We start from the raw sequence: 27,292 nt of genomic DNA, 5'->3' as shown, positions 1-27,292 counted from the left end.
AAGCTAGGCCTTCCTGGAGGCATTCCTGGAGAAAATGTATCTTGGCTAAAAGATGAAAGACTGAATGATGGTGGTATATTCCATCCAACAGCAGTTATTAGAGTTAACAGGAGGACAAGGCAACCAGTCACACCATCATGGGGAACTGGAGAAAATGTATCTTGGCTAAAAGATGAAAGGCTGAATGATGGTGGTATATTCCATCCAACAGCAGTTATTAGAGTTAACAGGAGGCCAAGGCAACCAGTCACACCAGCATGGGGAACTAGACATGGCTGCCCTCTATCTCCCCTGTTTTTTGCCCTAGTGGTGGGGCCTCTCGCTATTAAAATTCAGCAATCTGTCCTAGTTAGCAGGTTCACCTTCTGTGGCAGATCTCACAAAATCAGCCGCTGCCCAGACGACCTACTCCTTAATCTTACCATCCCTTCTGAATCACTACGCACCTTAGTAGCAGTCTTGGAGGAATCTGAATAAGTCTTGAGTATCAAAATCAATATTTAACGATACCGCACATACTCATTCTGACAATCCCTTCCGGAGACGTTCCTATCTTACAGGCACTAGCTCCATTTCACTGGGCCCCCACACATCTGTTACTTCGGTCTTAACATCAACCCCAAACTTGAAGGCCGGACTAAAGCCAAAAGAACAAAATATGGCCGACAGATCCTAGGAGATGTCAGAAGATGGAAGCCTCTTTACCTTTCTGAACAGGATGCACTAATGTTGTAAAGATGAACGCCTTCCCAAGGCTCCTAAACCTATTTAAGTCGCCCCCCACGCTCATCAACACTGTGACATCTTCTCACTTCAAAATAGACTGCTATCCTTCATATAGGGCTGCAGGAGTCCATGTATTTCAGCAACACTCTTAATGTAACTAAGGGTCAAAGGAGGTTTGGCATGCCTAAACTTGCTGGCTTATTATAGAGCTGCACACTTACGTAGCTCTCGGAATGGGTGGTCAGGGAGAGGCAGAAACCATGGCTCGACATGGACCTGGCTTGGCTCCTGCTGCACCTTCACCCTAAAAGCCCATATTTAGCCATGCCCACCAAGACAGTACTTGAAATCTGGGACCAAATCGCTGTGCAAGGTCTTACCACCTTTCCCTCCCCATCACTCGGAACCCTGAATTCACCCCTGCACTCGCCCCAACCTTGCTCCACGAGTGGGAGTGTAGTGAATGTAGGACACTAAGCGATCTCTTTACAAGGGGCTCCATTAAGTCATTTGAACATTACAAAAATGAATTTCAACATCTGAATCCTCCCATCCTATATTTGCAATTACGCCATTGGGCCCTACACCCCTCTAATGCTGTGGCTGCTTCTCCCTCATGCCTTTCGAGACAATGATCTGATCATATCAGGGTATAAAAGGCCTGATCTCCAACACATATTTGTCTCTTCAGCACTGCAATATCAGACACGACTCACCCATATCAAGCTCGCTGGTAAATTGCATTGGGCAGCCCCATAACAATCAAACAATGGGGGGGGGGGGGGGGGACTAGAGAGAGTCTTACCCAAAACCCACACAAGCATGCCACACAGAGAAAACACATACAAGATAATGTACCAATGGTATCTAACGCCATTGCAGCTCAACAACATGTTTCCTTCTGCCTCCCCCATATACTGATGCTGCACCCAGGCAGAGGGTGATTTTCTACACATCTGGTGGTCCTGCATAAGGATCCAGACATTCTGGAAAGAAATCCTGGGGTACAACCAACTTCATTGCTCCGCTCAGTATCGACTGCAGAGCCTACATTCTTCTCAGTGACCTCAACTTTCACCTGGAGGATCGAAATGACCCCTGCTCTATACTACTACTCCAAAGCTTGAGCAACATCGGACTCATGCAGCTCATCCCAGAACCAACAGACACAGTAGAACACACACTGGACCCCATCTTCACTACAAGCGACAGCATCAAATACAACTTCAACACACCACTCTCATTGACCGACTACTCCATCATCCACTTCCAAATCAACACACCTCAAGTCAACACACCTATCAAGTTCAGCTTTTCAAGCTGCAGCTGAGGCACAATCACAGAAGCAAACTGGCTCAGCGCCATCAGTTCAGATGAACCTAGACCCACAGACAATCTTGACAAGGACATCAACAACTGGATCAAGAACTGCATGGACTCACTCGCACCCATCAAACCCAACAAGCATAGTAGATCAAACAAGCAGGCCAGCTGATACACAGAAGATCTCTGAGACACAAAACAACACTGTAAACAGTTAAAAAAGAAAATGAAGAACCAGTCACGACGCCACTAACACAACTAACTACAAGACTGCATTACGACGCTAGCACCAGCAAATTGGAGACACAAAGTATCAAGCACTAGCAGACTGCATTTAAGGAAACTCCAACAGCTGTAAGGAGATCTTCTCGATCGTTAAGGATTTCAACTTGCATTCAGCCTCTGTCAACAACATCGCTGCCTCCCAACAACTCTGCCACAACCTATCCAACTTCTTCGACAGCAAGACTGCAAACAATCTACAGCAACTTCGCACACCAACCCAACCCCAGATAACTTGTTGCTAACCTATCCACCACCAACCAAGATGGCCACCTGACCAAATGTACCACCCTGACCAGAAACGACACTGCAGCAATCACATGGACCATCCAATCTGGAGCACCCAACAGACTGATGACCCCACTACATGTACAAGCTGAGAACATTACCAATCAGCATCACCCATCACATCCACTACTTTCCCAGATGAATAGAAACTTGCAGAAATCAACCACTCCTCAAGAAGCCCACAGTTGACCCAAATCAACTGAGCAACTTCTGACCTATCTCCTTACTCCTCTATCCAGCCAAAGTGATTGAGAAGGCCATTAACAAGCAACTCATAAACGCCCTCGAACTTCACCATCTTCTAGACAACACTCAATCTGGATTCAGAAAGAATCACAGGACCAAAACAGCACTCATTGCGGCCATTGACGACATTTGAATCATCGTGGAACAAGGAGAAATAGAGACTCTCATCCTGCTCGATCTCACTGTGGTCTTTGACACTGTCTCCCATAACACCCTCAACAGAACATTCCATAAGATTGGCATACAAGGATCCGCTCTTATAGGGATCTTTTCATTTCTCACAGGAAAAACCCAAAGGGTCAGGTTGACACCCTTCACACCAGAGACCAATAAATTGATAAGTGGAGTCCCATAGGGATCATACCTCAACTCCATCCTTTTTAACATATACATGAATCCACTCTCCAACATCATCACAAGACATCACCAACATCTCCTACGCTGATGACAACCAACTCATCCTCTCCCTGATGGACAAGAAAAATGCCACTAGAACCAACTTCACTAACTGCATGACCATGGTAGCAGACTGGATGCGAACCTGAATCCCAAATAGGAGAAGACGGAAGTACTGGTCTTCAGCAACAAGCCCTCCTCATGGGACTCCACGTGGTGGTCGTCGGAGCTAGGACCAATTCCCACAAATCACGCTAGAAATCTAGGGATCACCCTAGATGATAAGCTGAACATGATGGCCCAAGTGAAGAGACTGTGCGCTTCCTACATCTAAAAATTCTATGCATGCTACAAAAGATCTTCAAATGGTTGCCTCAGAACACTGTCATGCAAGCACTCATCGACAGCAGGCTGTACTATGGTAATACCCTCTACACCAGAATCTACAAACAACTCCTACACAGACACAGACTTCAGACCATTCAGGACACCACTGCAAGACTCATATTCGATCTCCCACGCCACACTCGCATCACATTGCACCTCAAGAAGCTTCAATGGCTCCCCATTCACAAGTGCAGTCAATTTAAACTTCTCACACACAAATATAAAGCACTACAGAACAAAGGACCAGAATACCTGAACAGCTCCATCCACTTCCATTCAACCCACCAAAAACCCATCCTCTGCCTCACTGTCACACATTCCCAACATCCGCAAAAGCAAAACTGGATGTCGGTCATCCTCCTACATTGCGCCCAAGACCTGGAACAACCTTCCTACACATCAGGGCCTCCTCCTAACATCTTGAGTTCCGCAAGAAGCTGAAAACCTGGCTCTTCGTATAAGCACCTTGGGGACCACACACCTGCCCAAGCACTTTGATACCCACTCAGGTGATTAGTGTGCTATACAAATCAATATACCATAACACATTAAGGGCCACGTGTATGACCGTCACGGTTTGCGACTCGCAAATTGCAATTTTTTTCAAAACGCAATTTGCGAGTTGCAAACCTGATGTACAACTGTATCTCAGACACTGTTTGTGATTCCTAAATGGGTCGCAAGGACCAGCCTCATTAATATTCACGAGGCAGGTCGCAACTTTCGACCCATTGAGAATGGCTTGCACTCACACGAATGGTGGCCTGCTGGGGTCAGCAGACCACCATGTCTGTGACTGCTTTTTAAATAAAAAGTTTTTTTTTTTTTTTTTTTTAAATGCAGTTTTCTTTAAAAGGAAAAACAGAATGCATTTCAGAAATGAAAATAAAAAGTAGTTTCTTCTTTTTTTTTTTTTTTTTTTTTTTACAGTGGCCAGTGGTCTATGGGACAACTGCCTGCTCTGAAAATATGTTGACATCCCCATTCACAAAGGGGAATGGGTCCCTTGGGGACCACTTCCTGTTCACGAATGGCTTACCACCCACCAATTGAAATTGGTGGTAATCTGCAAATGTTTTGCAACCGCATTCCCGGTCATAAAACATTCATACATACCAGTGCGACTCGCTATTAGGAACGGATGCCCTTTACACGGCCCTTCCTAATAGGGGCTCGCAAACGCTATTTTGCAACTTGGTAATAGGTCACCGACTCGCAAAATAGGGTTGGTACATAGAAAAATACATTTAAGCAGTCGCAAACGTCCCTCTAGTAAAATGTGTCGTACATCTGGCCCTAAGGGTTACCTCTACCATCCCATTCCACCAGACCCGGTCATACAAATCTCAGGCCTACAACCTATTCAGCAGGTAAGACGCCCTCACGGGACAACCCTCAGCTATATGACAAAATCGGCTTAACAACTGGTCACCCTTTTTTGGCAGAAAAAAGCAAACGCGCCTCCCTCCCCTCACCCTCCCAATAGCACTATAGTTCAACAGATTGTGGCATGTAACACATCTCCCACTAACTAGCATTCACTGAAGTTTAGCACTATCTGGCGCCCTCTCCTCAACTACACAACCAGATTTTAACTCCTTTGCTTTTTGCCACCTCCTCGCCTACATGTCCTACAGGCCTTTGATTAAAGTTGGACTACCCCAAACAACTCTTCCTACCTAACATTCCCTCTTCTCCTTCATTCTCAGTCATCATGTTGAGGGACTTAATCAGAGACACGAGGGCAAGAACTTCCCACTTCCCCTACCACTTGGTTTCCTACAATAGTTCACGTCCTTACTTTTGGTTCAGGGGAATGATACCTCTCAGCACTATACACTGGCAATGCTGTGCCAATGTACATCAGATTCTGTTAATTTCATATGTGTTTATTCAGCTATGTTAAATCATAAGGGCCACTACGCTTTCCCATGTAGATAGATCTAAACGCTGAGGCTACCACTTATGACATTCTTGTACCCCTTAGAAAAAATGAATAAACAGAAATGAGCAAAGAAAATATTAAGGAGGTCTAGTGTAGGGGCTTAATTGTCCTCCCATCTACGCATAAAGTAGCCTGCTCATTGTTGGGTAATTGTAGGCAGCTTATTCCAGGCCAAGGTTCAACTCCTTTTCCCTAATACATGAAAACTGATTTTCAGAACTTTCAACGGATACATCCATCCTGGTCCTAAATTAATGCACAAAGAGTGATTTGTTTAGGGAAAGATATCCTTGGATCATATCTATCCACAAACTGCTGCAGGTCAAACAAAATACATTTGATCTAATTCACAAGTAACCAATGCAGGTAACTTCTTAAATTGAGTAGCATTGGGGCTGAAACGAACATATGGCTCAACCTTAGGCCAACAATGGCTACTGTGAGGGGAGGAGGGGCAAGAATCAGACTGTTTGTTTTATGTATCCCAGTCGAGCACTTTATTGTAATGATTGCAATAAAAAGAAATACAAATGGTTTCCAAAAAAACACAAAAATAACTAGCATTGGCAACGCCAAAAGGTCTGGGATTAATGTCTAACTCATGCAGCATTGGCACATTAGAGTGAGAGACAATGAGGGAGGCATCAGAAGCAGACACGAGCGGATTTAGAGTTTGGCAGACGGAGTTTACTCGTTGGGATTGCGAAGGACAATACCTCCATTGTCCCGAGGGACCTTTGCCTGCTAAATTTATAGTTTACGACCGGCTTGTAGACAACTCGGCACATTGACAGGAACCGCCATCAAGGCGATTCCTGTCAATGTAGGAGAAGTCTGACAAACGATACCATCAGCCATGACAGCTGGCCGTCAAACTTTTAAAACTTTTCTTTGTTCTTCAAAAACATACTCCTAATGTGGGAGTTTGTTTTTGAGAAACAAAAAAAACTAATGACCCCATACCCTGAGAACTATGTGTGTGAGAGAAAAGAGAGAGAGAGAAAAGAGAGAGAGAGAGAGAAAGAGAGAGAGAGAGAGAGAGAGAGAGAGAGAGAGAGAGAGAGAGAGAGAGAGAGAGAGAGAGAGAAATAAGAAAAAAAGAGAAAGAAAGAGAAAAATTGAGATTGAGAGAGAAGAGAGAAAAAAGAGAAAGTGAAAAAAGAGAAGGTGAAAAAAGAAAGAGTAAAAAAGAATGTGAAAAATAGAAAGAGTGAAAAAAATTGAAAGCGTGAAAGAAAGAGGGCGAGGGAGAGACACACACATTATGATGCTTTTTCCTGTCCCTTACCGTCAGTTTTTTCTTGGCAGTAATGAAAGGGGGAGGTTGTACACATTAGCCTCATTTAGGGTGGATGGTGTAAAGCATTTTTTTTAAAGCCCTTCCTCCGACGAGCCCCTACTCTGTCAGGCCATCTGAGGAATAATTCCTACCCCAAAGTCAAAGGGGGGTTAATTGACATAAAATGTGTGGTCCGCCCTCGTTCAAATAAAGACGGCGGACCAAGGGTTTGCATCACAGGTTATTCCACTGGATTTGTGGTGGCTTACCCTATCCCTCAAACTCTAAATCACGCTCAGAGAGGGTTATAAGTGCAAAGTTGTCCATCATGCAATTCAATGCAAGCACTTGAGTGGAGGTGAAAGGGAACACATAAATTGCCAATATCATTAAGTCAGAGTTGAATACTATTACTGGGCTGAGCCAAGACATGATTGACAATGTCCAAAGCCAACGGCTAAAAGAGGCTGATTGAAAAAAAGTCAACAGCTGAAAGGGGTAGAACAGAAGTCCCCTCTAAAAATATATAGGCCTGTTTGGCAGTTATGCTACCAAACCCTAGACCAAAAAAAACTGTTTCATCTTAGCTTCCCATCGGTGTAATTGCAGCCTAATGAGCGGACTGAAGCTAATATACAAGTGCACCGAGGATGCCAGCACTGAAACCAAGTCTAGCTTCAGATTTGTAGCTGTCCATGCTAATGTGGCTCTGCCCAATCCAGGGGTTAAATGAGTGATCTTCAAACAATGGGCCTGCGGGTAATCCTCTAAACAACAAATATTTTTCTTAATTTTCTTTCTAGAAGAAGCATTAATTTTCTTTCTAGAAGAAGCATTTGCAATGCAATAGGTCTCGCATTTACGAGAGTTTGAGCTATTGGCATTGTAAATGGAAACAGCTTAAATTCTCGCAAATGCGAGACCTATGGCATTGCAAATATGTTTTTGTTGTTACAGCCCCCATGCTGCACTTTCACATGCATGAAGGCCGCGATCCTTTCTTTAAAGTAAGCTGTCTAACAAAAGGTGCGTGTCAAACAAATGCTTTTTTGGGGGGTAAAAGCCCCCATGCCTCGGTTTCACTTTAATAGGGGCCGCACACCTTAGACACGGCTCTTCTAAAGAAAGGGGCGCGGCCTTCATGCACGTAAAAGTGCGTCATGGGGCCTTCAACAATAAAAAAATATATATATATTTGCAATGCCAAAGGTCTCGCATTTGCAAGAGTTGTAAGCTATTGGCATTTACAATGCAATCTTGGAAAGAAAGGCTGCTTTCTATGAGGGAAGAATTAGGGAGGCTACTAACATACAGCGAGAGACATTTACCATTCTAAGGGAACTCACACAACGTGAAGGGAAAATTTCAGTGGGTGACCAACCTGACGGTGACTCCTTTCAATCCTTCTTCCTCCAGAAGGTACAGGACATCATCACTGACATCAATGCACGGCCAGTCACAACCATGCTGCCTAGCCAGAGTGTTCAGGTGCCATCCATGACTTTGGATAGCTTCCCTCCCATTAACGACAAGTGCTTAGCGCAACTGGTCGGTCAAACCAAATCTGGCTCTAGCATAGACCCATGCCCCCCCAAAACCTTTAAAATGGCTCTGCCAGGCATTCAGCCCCAGGTACTGAGTCTACTGAATAACTCACTTAATTCAGGCTATCTGCCGATTCAGATGAAAGAAGCCAGGGTCTCCCCACTTCTGAAGAAAGCAGGAACAGACACGACAGCCTTAAAAAATTATAGGCCCATTTCGCAGTTGCCTTTTCTAAGCAAGATCTTAGAAAAACACGTTCTCAGCACTCTAGCCAGCCATCTGGAAGAAAACCATCTCCTTCATACCAGGCAGGCTGGGTTCCGGCCCCAACATAGCACAGAATTAGTCATGGCCTCGGTCGCCGATGAGTTGAGAGTCAGGGCAGATAACAAACAGCCCTGTGCCTTGATTCTATTAGACTTATCGGCGGCTTTCGACACGGTCAGCCATACCATCTTGCTGGACCGTGTCACAAAATTGGGGATCACAGGCCAGGTGCTCAAGTGGCTAGAATCCTTCCTGTCTGGTCGAACCCAGAGAGTGCAGCTAGGAGACCAACTGTCTGAGATTCGTGACGTGACCTGGGGAGTGCCCCAGGGGTCGGCGTTATCCCCCCTGCTTTTTAATATCTATCTACAACCACTGGTGGAGGAGCTTATGCATATGAACTGTGAAATTTTTAATTACGCAGATGATACTCAGCTCTTAGTCCGGTTGGACAACACCAAAGAGGCCCAGGAATCAGTGAGGAATCTGCTCTCATTCACAGTCAACTGGATGACTAACAATCTGTTGAAAGTGAATGCTGACAAGACGGAAGTGCTGGTGATTAGCAACAAAGAGGATCCCTGGAGTGACTTGTACTGGCCCCCCGAGCTAGGAACCACTCCGTCTCCTGGCTCTGTGGTAAAAAGCTTGGGGTTAAGGATCGATGCAGACCTCTCAATGGCCCCTCAAGTTTCTGCTGTGGTAGGATCCTGCGTTGGTGTGTTGAGGCAATTGCGAAAGCTAGTTCCCATCTTATCTGCCTCCACCCTGCAATCGATCGTATCCGCCACAGTCATTTCGAGACTTGATTATGGCAATGCCTTATACCTAGGCCTATCACAGAAGCTGCTGAGGAAGCTGCAGGTAATTCAAAACGATGCGGCCAGGCTGATCCATTCTTTGCCTAGAAACTCGCATGTAACCCCACTGCTTCAGAAGCTGCACTGGCTCCCAGTGAAATTCCGAGTGCAGTTCAAATGTCTCTGTGTGGCCCATAAGGCACTCTTTGGGAAAGCCCCAGAGTACATTAAGCAACGTCTAAAGAGGTATATTCCCGGGAGGCTATTGCGCTCAGGAACATCCTCCAACCTGTCTCAACCTAGGTTCAAATTAAAGACCAAAGGAGGCAGGGCCTTGTCTGTGCTCCTTCCACAACTGTGGAACGAGCTTCCACCTACCTTGAAAGAGGAATCGCAGCTTCTACCTTTCAGAAAGAAACTAAAAACTTATCTTTTCAGAAAGGCCTTCATGACATCATAGGAGGTGAAACAACTGAGGTTCTAGGGTCATTAGTGTGTTATGTTCTTTCTGGTAAGCGCTTAGAGACCGGCGGTGATAGGCGCTATACAAGTAATCCCTAACATAACATAACATAAATGCTAGACCAGCCCAGTCGTAAATTTAGGAATAGGAATTCGGCCTTGAAGTAGAAGGTATTTAGCGGGCACCTGACAAGGGGCCCTCTTTCTCCTGGGAATTCCATTTAGATAGGTGTTGCTGCAGCATTGTGTAAGGTGAGGAGGCAGGGAGGTCTAAGGGAGCAGTAAGGCCTTGGGTTGGAGGGGACATGAGGCAGGAGTGGATTGGCACAGTTGTTGCAATGTGGAACGTTGCGATGGGGTGGGTGGTTGTACGCAGTGAGCTTGAGAAAAGAGACTTTGCAAAGTAAAAAAAAAAAAAATGTAAATTGATACTTGTATAGCGCACTACTCACCCGCAAGGGTCTCAAGGCGCTTGTACGAATACCGCTGTGGAACCCATCCTGGCTTTCCCTGTGAGGTGTCCACTCCTGGGCACCCCCAAGGTGTAGGCCAGGCATCCTTAGCGTTGTGGGGGCCGTTGTGGAGATTAAGCAAGCTATTGCCCAGAGTTGCAGAGTGGGACTCCATGATTAGAATAGGCACCGAGGCGAGAATTATCAGGTCCGTGGAATTTTGAGCCCAAGACCCGCCGAGGCGGGGAATTGAACCCTGGTCCCGGGCTAGACCTCTGCATCAGGGTCTGCCGCTCTAACCATTGAGCCACACTTCTCCACGGGGGGGGTCCTTGTGTGTTTTCACAACTACCGAACCGTTTGCGTTACAAAGCAGGTAGCACCTCGGGGCCTACATGGAGACTTGGCCAGGCAACTGCAATTAAGGGAGGCGGCAGACATAAAGGATGCTGTGTTCAAGTGGGGTGTGATCAGAATGGATAAGGTGTGCTTGGAGGGGCAGACGGGGAGGAAAAACGAGCATTTACAATGCAATAGGTCTCGCAATCACGAGTCTTCGAGCCATTGGCACTGTAAATGGCAATGCCTTTTATAAAAAATTAAAAGGCACTGTCATTTACAATACCAACAGCTCAAGCCTTCGCAAAAGCAACACCTATTCCATTGCCGAGAGCAGTATCTGTGAAGAGGGCGACGCGCTTAATGTTAAAGTAAAAAGAAATTAAATAAGAAAGAGTGCGCTGTCCCTAAAGTGGGCGCCGCACTCGGTATTAAAGTAAAAAAATAAAAAAATGGAACAGAGCACGGTGTTCCTGAAGCGGGCGCACGCTCCGTATAAAATTAACAGTAAATAAATAGATACACTGTGTCTCTAAAGCGGGCGCCGTGCTCAGCATGCTTATACTAAACAAAGGCGCCGCCATTGTCTCCATCAGTGTCCATTATCAAAATAGTGCTCACCCACTAGATAAAGCCGACCGTGTATCAATCCAAGTAAAAGGTCCAGTCCTTATAGGCGGTAACAAATGGAGACAAGGAATGAATCGGAAGCCAGCCTTTATGAAAGACAATGACACAAAGCCAATGACAAATATGGGCGGACAGTGGGCGGGCCTGCTAGTGCATACCCTAATACAGCCTGCCTCGTAGAGCGAGTAGCGCATGTGCGCTACCACTAGGCTCAACCTAAAAACAATCCCCCCCACCCTCCGGAAGAAGGTAATAAGGAATGGCTGGGGGTACTGTATAAATATTATGGCTGGAATGTGGGGAAGTTATCATCCCCTTTCAGAGTTCTTAGCCTAGTTTTTCTCTTCCGCACTTTTCTCTTCCGCAAAAGCATCTGCATCAGTGGGGTCGTTGGCGGGTAAAGTTGCTGGGCACTAGTGAGGAGGTATGCGTGACCAGGAAGGAGCTAGGTTTGTGAACTGCTGGTTACCTTAAATTTCCTGGGCGTCCAAAGCAGTTAAAGTCCATAAGCCAGCAGCTGTGGGGTAGGGAGAAGTGAAGGAGTACCCGAATGAGGCAGCACTTGAAAAGGGGGGCGGGGTGGGGAGGCGGTCGAAGTGGGGCGCATTGGTTATGGAGTCGGCAGCCACTTGCATTGCAAAGGTAGGGGAGATGGGGTTGGCTTGGGCGAAGGGGACAGGGTGAGGTGGTCCGTGGATCCCCATGTATGTCCTCCCTTGTTCAAGCTTGCTGAAGAAAACCTGTGACTTCAGCAAGCGGTACTTACCTTCGCTTTCCTCCCTTCATTTGTTTCCCTGTGAAATGGATTCAAAAAAGAAAGAAATAATTTTGTTAAAAAGTCATCTTTCTCTGGCATTTTTGTTCCAAACTGCAGTCTCCGGACGGAAGGGGTAAATCAAAGAAGAAAACAAAACGGTTCGAAATATGGGGAAATAAATAAAGCAAAACATAGTGGCTGCAAATTGACCAGATTATTTTCAGTCACACGCAAACACAATAGCGCCACTTTACAGAGTAGGCCAGTTAAATCAGTACTTTAGTTTTCTCCTCTTCCCTGGAACAGCAGCTTTGAAAGTGAAAGCGCGCATAGTGCACTGAATGTAAGGAAAGCACGTCGTGCCTGCAGTAGGGCAAAACCCATTAAAGAAAATAGTGCTTACAGCCAAATTCAAACATAACGTGTCGCAACAGAAGTAAAAGGGCCAGTCGCCATGGGAGGTTTCAAATTAAGACAAGGCGGTACTAAGGAGGGACTAACAAGGCGATTAAGGAATCAGAAGTCAGCATTTACAAAGGACAACGACACAAGCCAATGAAAAATATGGGCAGAAAGTGGGCTGGGCTTCACATCCCTAACTCACACAGCATGGATCGCGGAGCAGTGCATGCGCTGCCCAGCCTCGACCTAAAAAAAAGTGGGCTAGCAAATGTAAGTCCTCATTTCTATCAGAGGCTTCTTTGTTATCCAAATCGAATGTCTTGAACTTGAAAAGCATCTAATCGAAGTACATTTTTCACACATCTCACATTTAATGAGGGGCTAACACTCTATGAATGCCCTGTTCAAGGTGTACAGTCCCAAAAAAAAGACAGCCAAAAGTAAAATCTGGCGAGAGCAAAACTGAACAGGCGTTGACAATACTTCCTTCATCTGCACCAAGCAACGAAGACCCTATAACGGCTAGATCATTATTAGTACATACCCCTTAGTGCGCGCAGGCTATCCATTAGATCCAAACTTAAGTCTTTTAACCATTTTTTCTGGCAGGAGCCAACCAAGTGGTTTGTCACGGTTCCTGTAATATGTCTTCACCTGCTCATGTCTTTCAGAAAATTATACCACTGCAAACAAGTATTTATTCCAGAATCCATGTTAACTTTAAAACAACTTAGTGACTCGCTGAAAGAATGATCAATATGTGCACACCTGCATCAGCAGATTGAGTTACATACTTCTGCAAGATTTTTTTTCTCTCTCAACTGGCAATGCGCCATGACACACTTTATCGGTCAACTGAATAGTTGTATGATAGCATGTGATCCCACATATGAACTTTCTTAAATTTACTAGCCAGAGTTGTTTTGCATTCTTTTAGTATCAAAGTTTTTTGCATGTATATAAACCTGTTGGTAGGTCAACCTGCGGGACTAAGGCAGATCAAGCACAACATAGATCACTGGATGAAAAAAATGCCACACATTCAGAAGTTGGGATTGATTGTCCAACACTGTTTCTTCTGGAAAAATAACCTTAATGCACCAGCCCTGTAAGACACATGTATCTTAGTCTGCTGCAAATGTCAATATCCAAAATATATCATTATAATAATATATTCAGGCTCAGAACAGTTGTTCGTTCCACAATTAAAGGCAGCAGTAAAGGGGATTTATTACCAGTGTTTTCTACAACTCAAATACTCCCAACTACTCAAAAACCGACCTGTGGGTGGAATGGACCAGACCTCCTTTTTGTCCCAACTGGGCATATTTACAAAAACCTCTCTAAAATGGCCTTTTGTCAGGCTACAAATCCAGGCAGCCAGAAGATGCCTCAATCTATGTGCGAGAGGCAATATCAAGGGTCCTTCAATAGCACTCCACTGGCTACCAGTCGAAGCCAGGACCAAAGTCAAGGTTCTCTGCAATATGCACAAAGCCTTCTGTGAAAAAGCAACAAAAAGTTGCAAAACCTAGTATCAGGCAACACCCAAGCCACAAAACTCAGCTTATCGGCGTGTAACACAATCCAGTCACAGTCATTCAGGCGGATGAACATAGAGCACAGGAATTCAGACAGTACAAGGTTCTAGACAAGGGCATACCCTCAGCCTTACCCTGAGGTCTAATCAAATTCACCCACACACACACTGAAGAAACCCCCAGAAAACTGAATTATTCAGACTCACTCCAGCACTTGTATGTAGAATATTATAAAACACCTTAATAAGTTCATATGTATTTTGTACCTAGTTGAAAGTACATCCACAGCAACCAGAGATACTGCATCTGGTACTTACACAGATCTGCATGGTCAGCATGCACTCTCTAAACAATGGTGTAGCCATGTGAAGTGATCACCTCATGGAATGATTGTGTACTTACCTAGAAGATGAACAGGTAATGTGTACTTAATTGCATGTGCTATACCAAGTCACTCACAAAAGCTTTTTCTATAGTGAAATCCTCAATATATCAAACACCTTTATGCAGCAGGTTCAACATAGGCTTTTGTTGTTGCATAGGGACTACCCGCACGCTCCACATCATACGCTGGCTCTACATTTTTGCTTAGCCTTCAACTAATTCGACTTTGCTTACGATAATAGTTAAAAACATGAAACTCATTAAAATTTGGATTAAAGGTGCAACCAATTTCAGAGGAGATTAAAGCGTAAGAGAAGGTGGGGTTTAGTAAGTACCCTGGGAACAAAGCAGAGATCTTGAAAGAATATTGCCAGGCGGTATCAAACTATTTCATATTTTTAACGCACTTTAGCCAGTAGTCATTGGCACGTCACTACAAACATTAAAACTCCCATTACCGGGCATCGAAACTGTGCTATCCTTAAAGAACGTATACCGTAATCAAATCAGAATTGAAAATGGCTCACAGATGAATAACACATGCGCACAGGAAAGCTTACTGGTCTTCCAGGTATCACTTCAGGACTCGGGTAATTTAAAGTAGAGCTCGGGCACCTGAGAACACTCGTCTTCTAGGTCACACCACAACTACACATACTATAACACTGCTTCCAGATATATCTAGCCGAGGCAATGCTTTTTAGGGGGGGGGGGCAATAGCTTAGAGTAGATAAAGACCAAAAGAAAGCACAGATAAACTAAGTTTACAATCAATTTTAAAATAGCCTCCACCCCCCAAGAGCCTAAGTGTTTAGTTGCATTAAATTAAGAAATCAGGTTTTAGCGGTCATACTATTGGCAGAAGAGACGTCACTGCACCGCCAAAAGTAAAACATGTAAAACAAAATTGCAAACAACGTGATCAGAGATCAATCAAACTTTTAAAACGGTAGTCATTTAAAACATAGCATTTGCTTGCAGAAATATTTTATTTTCGGGAATGGGTTTTAGACATGCTTAACTCTAAATAGTCACCTAGTATAACACAATTTTTTTTATTATTGTATGTTGGCTCTGCGCCAGCTGTAAGTGGAAGCAGAACAGCTAGGTTATTCTTCAATCTGTACTTTAGGCTGGTAGTCGAACAAAGGCCCACAGATTCCAGTGCTACATAAACATGCCAGTCATTCAATGCACATATGCCTAGCTTAGGCAGAATTACCATATCCGGTATGCACCTTGGAATATTTAGCGTTCTAAAAATCGTTTTTTAATACACTTATTAGAAGGATGTGGTATTTCTCAAATGACACCTGTCTTAAACTCTCAAGAGGCCATATCTCCCAGGTTGTACGGTCACGAGCCCCTGGCATAGTCTCCCTGTGCTGCACTGCTACTTTTTCAGTATTTTCCAAGGTGCCCTGTATGTTTCCTGCCCAGGACACTCATATCCGGAGGTCCCTGGTAGGGGGTCTGCAAGATTTTGTTAGCAAGTTTCTCACCAGCAGAGTGCTCAACTCTGCTGGAAATGGGGTTCATCCAAAGTGGTGCTCTCTCTAACATGTCCTCAAGTCCAGGCCATGACACGAGTCATGTTGTCATGTTGTCATGTTGTTGGCAGGCCTTTCAATCTGCACTCTACATTAGTGTGGATGCCTTGTAACTCAGTGTACTCACCCACGACGAGAGAGAGAGAGAGAGAGAGAGGAGAGAGAGAAAGAGATAGAGAGGAGAGAGAAAGAGAAAGAGATAGAGAGGAGACAGAGAAAGAGATCGAGAGGAGACAGAGAGAAAGAGAGAGGGAGAGAGAGAAAGAGAGAAAGAGAGAGAGAGAGAGAGAAAGAGAGAGAGAGAGAGAGAGAGAGAGAGGAGAGAAAGAGAGAGGAGAGAAAGAGAGAGAGAGGAGAGAAAGAGAGAGAGAGAAAAGAGAGAGAGAGAGAGAGAGGAGAGAGAGAGAGAGAGAAAGAGAGAGAGAGAAAGAGAGAGAGAGAAAGAGAGAGAGAGAGAGAGGAGAGAAAGAGAGAGGAGAGAAAGAGAGAGAGAGGAGAGAAAGAGAGAGAGAGGAGAGAAAGAGAGAGAGGAGAGAAAGAGAGAGAGGAGAGAAAGAGAGAGAGAGGAGAGAAAGAGAGAGAGAGGAGAGAAAGAGAGAGAGGAGAGAAAGAGAGAGAGAGGAGAGAAAGAGAGAGAGAGGAGAGAAAGAGAGAGAGGAGAGAAAGAGAGAGAGGAGAGAAAGAGAGAGAGGAGAGAAAGAGAGAGAGGAGAGAAAGAGAGAGAGGAGAGAAAGAGAGAGGAGAGAGAAAGAGAGAGGAGAGAAAGAGAAAGAGAAAGAGGAAGAGAAAGAGGAAGAGAGAGAGAGAAAGAGAGAGAAAGAGAAAGAGAGAGTTGTCTTTGTAGTGTACATAAGAGTACAAGGTAGACCAGGTGGTGGGTATCTCAAAGTATGTTCTAGCCCAAGAAGGTGGGTTACATGGAACTGGTGATGGTAGTCATTTAATATATCTCTCTTCTGCTCCCCCCCTCACCTTCCCCCCCCAACCACCCACCCTCAGATTCTTGTGTGTCTGGCTGATGCACAAAATTGTCTACTAGGGGTTCAGATGTGTCGGAGCAGGTCAGCCTACGCCTGGAAGATGTAGTATCTTACAGGGAAAACTAAGATTGCCACTATAGACTTCATAGGTCATCTCCCCATGCCTGTGTTACCAATCCCTTCTGTGTTTACATGCACTCACCGTCCTCCCTTCATTAGTGAATGCAGACCATGTCTCAGTTTCCTTACATGGGCACTAGGTTCAAACTTTATGTGAAGCCCTACTAAATATAGAAAAGCCCACCACGTCACAGCCTGAAGTCCACCTCTTCTGCAAAGGTCTAGCTTCAGATAACCGGAAGGACGACTAGTCATCGAGATACTTTGCTCCTTTTATCATGGTGCAATGGACCACATTCTCTGTATCCACCATTCTGCCTTCTTACCCCTTTGAACATTTCACAATGGGCTACACACTATTTGTTGGCTTGATGCATGCGCAACAGACATGGGGCAGCCACATGATGCATGCTCGGTGATTTCATCCGGACAATCTTATTAGCTCCAAAGAAGGGGAAAATCTTTTCCAGCAGTTTAATGTTTTAAGTTAAGTTCTGCCAGTTTCTTTGTGCCATGGTGAACACATGACACAAATGAAATAAACCAAAATAAACGAAATACTTTACTCTCGAGTCACATAGAGTTTGCTATGACTTACTCTTGCAGAAGTCCTGAATTCATTAAGTAGGCCATGCTCAATCTTGGCTCATTTCCGGAGTGGTGTGCTACTCGCCAGAAAAGTGCTTCAACACCCATCAGGGGTAACAAGTGCTATATGAATGTTAATCTTTCTTCCCCTTTTATCCCTCTGCTATCCTTCTCACTCCAAGTAACAGACTAATATCCACCACTGAAATTACCTCATATTTCACCATATTAATTCACCACTAATCCTTTATAGGCTTCCGGAATAGCGTGCTTCAACAAGCGCTATATAAATACAAACCTTTGTCCTCCTCTATCCTTCTACTATCATTTCATATCCAAATAACTGACTAACCTATCCACCACATAAAATGTACTTGCACGTTTCACTATACTAATTCAACACTAATCCTCTATGGGTCCCGGAGTAGCGTACAACCCGCCGAAAAAGCGCTTCGACGCCTCGTCAGAGGTAGTAAGCGCTATATAAATGCAATTACAATACAATACAATACACAGCAGAGAATATAATACAAGTAGGAGAGAAGAGGAGGCCTAGCGGCTAGAGCTGCCGACCTTGGAACTGGGCAATCCGGTTTGAATCCCACCCTTGGCTCATGCCCTGTGATTTAACTCATCACTTAATCTCCCCGCGCCTATCAAAGAGGCCCAATTTGTAGCCCAGTCAGGTTCTCTTGTAAAGCCCTGGGGGCAACTTGGCGTTGTATAAAATCTTTTTTTTTTACACTAAGAGACACGTGGAGAATAGGACGCTTAACGTTTTGTGAAGAGAGAACGTGCGACAAATCTCCACAAAGTGGGCCACTGCTGACACTGGCATCGATTTGACGGAGTATGTATGCAAAGCACTTGTCCTAACAACATAATCACGACAGACTGCAGAGGCGAGGATTCCGACTACCTGCCTGAAAGCACTCGATGCACATAAAACACACCGACAGCAGCCCTCTCTTTCGCCATTAACAGGAGAGGAATGTGCCCGAGGGAGAGGAGGCCAGGGTATTCCATGAGAATGCGATGTGTGGAAAGGAAAGGGAGGAGAGAATGAAGGAGACAAAGAAAGAGAATAAAGGGGGGGAGGAAAAAAAAGTGGGAAATAAAAAGACACGGAAGAGACATCTAAAATAGAACGGCAGAAGAAAACAGGGGGCTTAGACAGAACGAGTGAAAGGGAAGAGATAAAGTTATACGGGAAACAAAAAGATCATAATCAAAATGTAAGGAAATAAAATTGGTTCCCTACTGCAAAAAAATGCTGGAAACGAGTTGACTGACACCGATGACGACACAAACTTGTTACAGTACGTGGCCCCCAAAAAAATCCCATTCTCAGTCTGATTGCTAAAGCTCCATTATTAAGCAGCCGCCTTAAATCAGTGTTAAATGCACACATATACAGCATGCACAGCTGTGTAGCAAAGCCGCGGAAGAGAGGAGTAATTACCAGGAAAGCGCGTGCATGCCCTGCAAGACCGTCTGGGGTCAGGAATGTGGGAGGCCCGGCTCTGTGATCACAAGCCTGGCGGAGTGAAAGGCCGGGTGCATTCAGCTCTCAGTGACCTGTCTTTGGAGGGGCGAACAAGTGCCCGCCCGTCTGCTGCCTGGAGCATGAGCAGGTAGGACGACCGCCCCTCCCCCGCGAGACAGGCCGCCGGCTACTCGAACTGCTTCCAGTCAGGCGGTGGGGGAAGGGTGCCAGCAAAACTACTTCTCAGGCCACTCGGTCTCCAAACCGGGATCCATGCCAGATTTTTAAAATAACTACATGCATCTCAATGGGGATATCCCAAAAATCTGGGGGTCGCAGACCCTGCGAAATCTCCGACAACGGGTGCAAGAGGTATCTAACGCCAACAGTGTGTCGTCCCCCCCCACAGGAAGTACCGGAACAATTCCCAAACTGTGGTCATCTTCTAAAGGATGCACACCTATTTTGTTTATTTGAAAAAGTTTTATATAGCGCTGGCTAGACCCGGAGGTATCTGGGCGCTTTACATGAGATAAGACATTGCATCAGAACATTGTTACATCAGTTACAGTTATCAGTATATGCTTGGAAGAAAAACGTGAGCTTACACAATAATATAAGATAATGTAGGGAGCTCACTCAGGGCCTGGCTTCAAGGTGAGGAGCCCTCCAATTAACCCAGAAAAACCTCTGCAAGCTCCAGAATATTCAGAATGCCGCAGCCAGACTGGTCCACAACCTCCCCCAGCACAGCCACATCACTCAACACCTCTGCGAACTCCACCGGCTCCCGGCAGACAGAAGAATAACCTTCAAACTCCTCACCCATGCTTGCACGGCCCTCCACACCCGAACAGCTGACGACTCCTTCCACGCACCCAAAAGACACCTCTGCTTTACCTAGCTCACCCTAGCCACTGTCCCATGGATCCGCAAGACCAGAATTGGAGGAAAGTCATACTCCTTCCTCGCTATCAAGACCTGGAACACCCTACCCCTCCACCTCAGACTATCTATCACGCTACCCCAGTTCAGGAAGGAACTCAAGACCTGGCTCTTCCAATGACCCCAGCACTTAAACGGATCTGCTCCCCACCTCCCCCCAGGGCCTTGAGACCCTCATGGGTGAGTAGTTGCGCTTTATCACCCCTTGAATGATTGATTGAATGAATGGTGGTAGGTCTTTTTCTAAGGGTTCAAGGTGCACAAATCACCCCTCAAAGAATCATCAACAGGATAGATAGCGTGGGGGGAGGGGTTGAGATGGTTCAGAGGAATAAAGCTTAGGGATGCATTACATTAAATTAGGGAATGTGTCATTACTGCTCCATACTGATCTGCATGTATGCACCAGTACATGCAGGGGTGGAGCAGCGAATGATGAAGACACCCATACACACTCCACAAAACGAGGTCCAAAAATATTCTATATTTCCCCTTGTATTGCAGCCTCAAGCAGGACTTTTCAAAACGACCTGGAAATATCTGGGATGGTGGTGGTGGTGGAGGATATACACTGAAGTGCCAGGTCAGGAGAAGTAAATTGTTTGGTAGGTGAATATAAAACCACAGGCCTGTCTGTCTGCAATGATTTGCTGAAGAGGGCCACAAGCCATGGGGGATCTTTTATGCTGTGAAAAATGTGTATGGTGCTGGAAAGTAAGATGGAAGTAGGGGTTTAGAAGACACTTGAGGCTTTGGTGTTCCTCGTGTGTTAACCTGAACGCTCATGTCGCCTTGCCTTGCTCCTCAACGCGACACGAGAATCTACTTTACCATGTGACCTTAAGGTGGGCCAGGAATTTCTCCATCCTAAAACAGTCATGTCTATATAAGAGTTGGCCCTCACTCACCTATCCAACTTTCTTCCTTCAATCCACCACAACCACCACTCTTCCATAACCATCTTCAGGGACATCTCACCAGCTTTCCACACTGTTTATCACCACACTATGCTCACGATTTTCACCTCCACAGATGCAATGGGCTCTACACTGAAAAGATACACTGCTCACAACTTCAACCACACAGCCTCAGCCTCTTGGTGCTGCTCCTTCTCACTGTCCGCCAGACTCTCAGAAGGTGTTCCCTAGGGATCCCTCCTGGGCGCTCGTCTACGATGACCTCCTCTCTTCCTTTGGTGCATCTTCCAACTCGAAGTAGATGATAGTACTTTCCTGTCTCTCCACAGATGCTCATATTCCCTCATCATTTGTGAATGACTGTGTGCTGTTCAATTACTCCATGAAGATGGAGCCCATCATCTCCACCTGGTACCAAGGACTGACTATTAAAAGAGCTTCGCCAGCCCTTCCTGTTCCAAATTGCTGCACAATTTATAAATGCACTAGTTATGGGCAAGTGGATCTTTTGTAACGTATTAGTTAGACTCTACCAGTACCACTCTCCCCCTTAACAAAGTCAGTAATGTAGTCAGTAGGCCTCCTGAAACTCCACTGTCTCTCACCTTTCTACATAGATACCAAGGCGGATGGTTCTCAGCCTAGAAAAGGGCTGGTGTAAATAAACTCCTATCAGTCTGCAAAACTCAACATGGAAGCTCCTCTATGACATCCCCGGGCTCGTCTTGCACCAGCTTTTGCTCTGCCAACCTACAGACCGTTCCCCATGCCCTTCCGTCTCATTGAGGTTCAGTGGTCTTCCCAGTAACAACCCTCCGTGGATACCCCTACCTTGAACTCTTTAAATGTGCCCTAAAAGCACATTTCATGTAAACAGAAAACATTGCTTACTGTCAGATTTACATTTTCCCCAACCCTTACCCATTTTGGGAACGTGCCGCAGACACATATTTAAAGAACACTACACCTAACGAAGTGACCGATAGACCACCTCCACTTTCACAAACCTGCTTCATCTCCAATTACTCATTGACTGTATCCTTACCTCAGACCCTAAATAGCGCTCACCTTACTTTTGGTTACGTTTGCGCTTTGCAAATACCTGCTCCATTGTCACCCATAACATATTAATTACCCTCTTCCCATTTGTCAGCGTCCGAGTTATTCCTAAATTTGCAGCATATATTTTGTGTGTGATCACTAATCGTAATGATGCACCTTCAAACTGACACATCCTTACCCACCCATCTGATGTAACCAAGAGCCTTTCATTTAAGAAATTCAAAATTCGAAACTAAGCACAGCACATCTGGTAGAAGGACTACAAATTACAAAAGTACATCTTGCACAGCAGCATTCCAAACGTGTCTTTGCCCCTTAAATTAAATAAAACCAAAAACATCCAAGGGTTTTACAGACCCCCGCAGCCCTCTGAGAATGACCAAAAACTTCCAAGAAACAAAGCCTTAATTTCACAAATATGACAAGCGCCACCTAGTGTACAAACCTGACACGAGGCGCTGTCACAGCACAACAGAACTATTCATGCCTCGGTATGCGATCAAAAAACTCAGTTAACCGTTCATAGGGACACATTATTAAATTCCAAAACACGAGTTTTTCAGAATCTGAGAGAAGGGCGTGGTCAATCGACTTCATTGTCTTTGTAGAAGCATAGTGTAACTAAATAACTATATATTCATCGTAATCACCTTCTGCTTTACAAAATAGCTTTCATCCCCGCTCTCCAAGCCCCCCTCCACCTCATATGGCACATACCACCGCAGGGCTTATGTAAAACACGCAGCTGAGAAAATAGCTACCCTGTCATGTCACCAATGGTAAATATAGCGCCATCAACAGTGGACCCAGTTATGTCTCCCCTGTATAACGTACATGCCGACATCTGGCCATTGTATTTATTTGCCCTTTGACTTGTTAATCTCCACTATGGCCCCTCGCGGCGGGATGCCTGGCTTTCACCTTGTGGATACCCTGCTGGGGTTATCTCACAGGGGAATACCAGGACGGGTTCCCAAGGCAAGCGCCTTGATGCCTTCGGGTGATACGTGCGCTATATAAATCGCAATAGTTGTCCTAGATGGAAGAGCTAGTTAGGGAAACAAGTAGTAAAATAACAGTTGATTGATGTGACTTTTTTTTGGACTAAAAGTGTGTGAATGACACTAGAAAGGGGGGCTTCGCATTCAAGGGTCTCAGTTCTCCTGGCAGGTTGGGGGCTGAGTAACAGTTAAACCTAGAAGTCGCAGTCTGGCCAGTTTTCCCACTCTGGTGTAAATTACACTTTAACGGTTTCAAGTGGGTTCTGTCCCACCCAGTTGCACAGGATGTATTTTGGGACACTGAACAGATGTGCTCACCAAGAAAAGCGAGTATGCTCGACTTGTTAAAAAAACACAATCTACAACTAACGTGCACCAATAGACAGTCCCACATATATCATAAGACTGTAAAAGTAAAGTACACCCCTGCCCTTTCCACGGGCTCTTGGCGCTGTAACTGGGATTTTGTGCTCACGACAGCTGATTATTATATGCCGAAAAATCTCAGGCTCCACGAAATTCACCCAATGAAACCTACCACATTAACAGTCACTGTTTTTGTGTACACTTTTATAGCGCCAACCTAGCCAATGGGATTAGGGCGCTTTACAAAAGAACCAGACTAAACATTACGCATCATTTTCACTCACACACCTAGACCCCCCGGCGCTACATTCACAGCCAGGGAATGATGAGATATGGCTTGGAAGTGTGCACCCCCCTTGTCACAACTATGCGCCTGGATTCCTGTCATGAAGAGCACACTGCAGTGAAGGACGCGCCGCACTGTGGTCCTGCGGCGACACGACGTATGCGGGAGTCTGGTGCCCTCTGAAGTGCCCACCTGTGCCCACTCTGCCCGCCTGGCACCCGGACGGGGCCACGCGCCTGCCCTCCCGGTGTCTGAGGCTCCAGTGCGGCCGCGCATCCCTCCCCCCTCCCCCGCCACATTGTTCCGCCTCGTCCTCCTCACCCTCCGGAGCGGCGCCCTCCAGCCTCCCCGGCGGGTCCCGCGCGTCGCTCGGCGGCCTCGAGCCCTCGCCTCAGTCCCGGCGCAGCTCTCCTCACGAGTCGCGGAGTGTGATATCCCTCGCATGGAGCGGCGGAAGGGGGCAGCGTCGGGGCCTCCGGGCTGAGCTGCCGCCGCCTCCTCAGAGCCTGCTCTCCCGCAGCCAGTGGCGCCGCCCGCTCCATTCAGCGGGACTGCCTTTCGATCCGCCCTGTCGTATTATTCAGCAGCGATCCGGCCTCCTTAGTTAGCATACCACACCTCCTCCGGAGAGGCGGTGTTCAAGCGGCAGGGCTAGCAGTGGAATATATTTTGCGAGCACATTTTCTCTTCAGGCGTATCAATGTTAAAAGGCAGAAGTCCTGATTTTGTCTATATTGTTGAGCTTGCTATGTGTGTGACCCACACCTCCCCCATCCACCCCTATACTGAAACTCTGCCGCTAACCCGGCTGATCTATTATCCTCTCGCAGGAGGCGGCGGTTTACGGAGGGATGCGGCTTCTTTCTGACCTTGCCGAGCTGCCATGGGAAATTCCCGAAGCGTTAGTAGCCAATACAATCATTGACCGTCTATCCTTACTTTCTCTTGATGTATTAATATATATATATGTGGGATATAGCGAACTGCATTCACCAGCATGCAACTCACTGGAGAGTGCATGCGCAGTGGTTAAATGATAGGATGCAGTTGAATCCGTGATGTGCCTTTTGTTGCCCCATGAGGAAGAAGCGGGAGGCTTCGAAACACGTCGGGGACTTTTGAAAATGCAGGCGTGATGTACAGCTTCCTAAAATAAAGTTTTGTCAAACAACTCACCTGCGGAGTGGCGTCCTTGAGTTCGAGGAATCTTGGGGAAGATAACAAGCGGCAGCCTCAGCCGTGAAGGATGCACCGCCCGTTGGAAGTATGGTAACGGGGCTGCTGGGATGCACTTTTCAACCCGGTTAGCAGCGCGAGTTAGTCAGGGAAGGAGGCTCAGCATTGCGCCTGGAGCCCACTGGAGGGCTGTAAAATGCAAAGTTGAAGCAACAGGAAAATTGGAAGGACATTATAACGGACCCCAATTGTGGGATATAGCGAACTGCATTCACCAGCATGCAACTCACTGGAGAGTGCATGCGCAGTGGTTAAATGATAGGATGCAGTTGAATCCGTGATGTGCCTTTTGTTGCCCCATGAGGAAGAAGCGGGAGGCTTCGAAACGCGTCGGGGACTTTTGAAAATGCAGGCGTGATGTACAGCTTCCTAAAATAAAGTTTTGTCAAACAACTCACCTGCGGAGTGGCGTCCTTGAGTTCGAGGAATCTTGGGGAATATATATATATATATATATATTTTTTTTTTTTAATTCCAAAGTTGTATGCAGTGGATTGGAGTAGCAATGTGCCAAGGGCCCTAAATTGAAAGCAAGGAAAATGGGGGACCCATTGCAGGAGGCTGGCTCTGTATTTACTATACCAAATTAGGGTAAATGTGCACAGAGTCCACTGGATCCCCAGATGGTTTACAGAGGTTAAAGTAGATAATACCTTATTCTCTTTTGCGGTCGTGTGGTTGAGCAGTCAGGCTTATCGGAGGGATGTGTTAAGTATCTGTTGTACACACTCAGGCAAGAAATGATTCCACACACTCAAATACTGAATCCAAGAGCAATTGTTTTTGTTTTAAAATATTACTTTCTTACTTTTGTTTTTGAAACCAAGAGAAACTTAGTTGCAGGTAAGTACTAGTTTTAGAATAGCAATACTTTTCAGGTACAGTGAAAATGTATTTGTAAAGGCAGTAAAGTAAGTTACGGTGATACAGAAAATACTTTTGTGGCGTCAACTAACAAAAGCAGTAACCTAGCAAAGTGAAAGGTAGACAGTGCAAATAGCAAGAAAGGCAATGCAATCCTACAGGAGGAAAACAGTTATGTACATTAACGGGTAAGTACTCAACTTACTCTTCCAGTCTTTGGGGGTTCGGACAAGCCCTGTGCAAGGGTCAGATCAAGGTAGGTATCGCACCACCAGCAGCACTGAGGCGGCCCAGTGTAGAGGTCACTGGGCCTATTGTGAGTCAATGGAGACTGGGAGCACCCACAAGTGCTGCTGGTTGCAGATAAATACCCACAGTTTCAGGGCACAGGCCCCCGGGGGTTAAAGCAAGCATGGGGGGCCATCAGGCAGCACCATCCATGCACCTCCAGCGGCACAGGGCCGGCAGGGTGCAAATCAGCAATAGGTGCCAAATGCAAGTGAATGGGAATTTCGGTCACACAAAGACGCTGCAGGCTCGGACCATGAGGCTGGATGAAGGTGACCAACCGCTGGGCAGGTAAGTAGATCGTGTCAGTGGATGCCTGGGCACTGTTGGCTTGGTTCCCCAAAGTCAGGAGGCTGAGGATGGAGGTGTGTCCTTGGGTGTTGGATTGTCTTTACCAGAGCTGGTCGCAGTCATACGGCTGCAGACGTCTTCATGGATTCCAGGAGAGGTCTGCCATCGATGGTGTCAGGGTCAGGATCGCTGGGGAGACTTCTCTGGACAGGTGAGCCACTCAGACTCGGGCCGTGGGTGTCAGGTGCAGAGTGGGCAGAGATCGCGGTTCCAGCTGAATACGAAGCTGGTCAGTCATCATCTTCAGGCTTTGCTGCACTGCGTCTTCTTCGTAGGTTGCAGGAATCGGAGGATCACGGTTCAGGGGTGACCCTAAATAATGAATTTAGAGGCATTACTGGTCCTGGCAGGTAGTAGTCAATGGGCTACTTGCCTTTAGGGTGACTATGCCCTTAATATGTCCCCTCCCTCTGGGGAGGGGGCATTCCATCATCCTACGGCAGACCCAAGACCTACTCGCCTTCAGAAGATTCCTCAAGACCTGGGTCTTCGAGCAGTAGCGGCACCCCCTCCCCTCAGCGCCTTGAGACCCTCACGGGTAAAGTAGTGCGCTTTACAAGTACTCTGATTGATTGATCCTATTAACTAAAATCCTTCTAACCAACATGAAGGATTTTCTAAGGAGGGAGTCATTTCAGCTTGGTGCACCTTTGGCGTGGTTCTGGCTAAGAGGGGACACACCTCTCCTGACTACTAATTTTCCTGCCGACCTTGCAGACAAAAGTGGGTCTTGGTCAAGGGGGCGCGCATCTTCACTGGCTGGAGAGGCCCTGTATAATATAGCAAAGGGCAGGAAGCCTT

The 27,292-nt window shown here is 46.1% G+C and overlaps 1 protein-coding gene across 2 annotated transcripts in view; it reads right to left on the bottom strand.

Annotated features, from left to right (window-relative positions):
* Positions 1-24,329, bottom strand: part of FARP1 (FERM, ARH/RhoGEF and pleckstrin domain protein 1) — a 543,186-nt gene extending 518,857 nt beyond the window's left edge. Inside the window, exon 1 of one of the 2 annotated variants that reach the window (XM_078657512.1) lies at positions 24,074-24,329. The gene's annotated coding sequence lies outside the window, so the exon portion shown is untranslated. The remainder of the gene's footprint in view (positions 1-24,073) is intronic. The other variant, XM_078657514.1, reaches the window with a different exon arrangement.
* Positions 24,330-27,292: the final 2,963 nt, after the last annotated feature.

Source organism: Lissotriton helveticus, chromosome 8, assembly GCF_964261635.1.
Source record: "Lissotriton helveticus chromosome 8, aLisHel1.1, whole genome shotgun sequence".
Taxonomy (NCBI): domain Eukaryota; kingdom Metazoa; phylum Chordata; class Amphibia; order Caudata; family Salamandridae; genus Lissotriton; species Lissotriton helveticus.
This window is presented reverse-complemented; position numbering and strand designations above follow the sequence as displayed.